We start from the raw sequence: 573 nt of genomic DNA, 5'->3' as shown, positions 1-573 counted from the left end.
GATTATTTCAATTACTCAGAATAACCCCCAAAAATATTGTACTGAAAACGGAGGACCTCTTCTCAGAATTTTCCTGCCATACGCATTATAGCCCGATATGACAATCAAGCATATTCTGCATCCGTTTAGCATATCGTATCCATACCTATTAGAAAAAATACGATGTTGGCAATCCCCTATGCTCATCGTCTGTCGTAAACAGAGATATCAATATGTACCCTATCTACATACCTTCTCTTTTCTACTCTGTGTCTGTCTGCATCATGTACGCTGTGTGTAATGAATATATACATAGTAAAATTACGTCCATATCACTTCAATAATTTAAACTCTCAATAATCTTTAATTTGGGTTGCAAGTTTTTCACCCCCGTAATGTTCTTACTAAATATATTAAGACTAGAGAACAAAAAACCAGGATATGAAAATGCTAAATACAAAAGATAGATGTATTTATACTAGCAGGTTTACAAAAGTATGCATTTGCATGACTAGATATATCAAGTATAATATTTGCATGAAAAAGATAAATAAATTGTTTATATGAAGACACCATCTAGCATTTTCTGTATGA

The sequence above is a fragment of the Penaeus monodon genome, chromosome 24, assembly GCF_015228065.2.
Source record: "Penaeus monodon isolate SGIC_2016 chromosome 24, NSTDA_Pmon_1, whole genome shotgun sequence".
Classification (NCBI taxonomy): domain Eukaryota; kingdom Metazoa; phylum Arthropoda; class Malacostraca; order Decapoda; family Penaeidae; genus Penaeus; species Penaeus monodon.
This window is presented reverse-complemented; position numbering follows the sequence as displayed.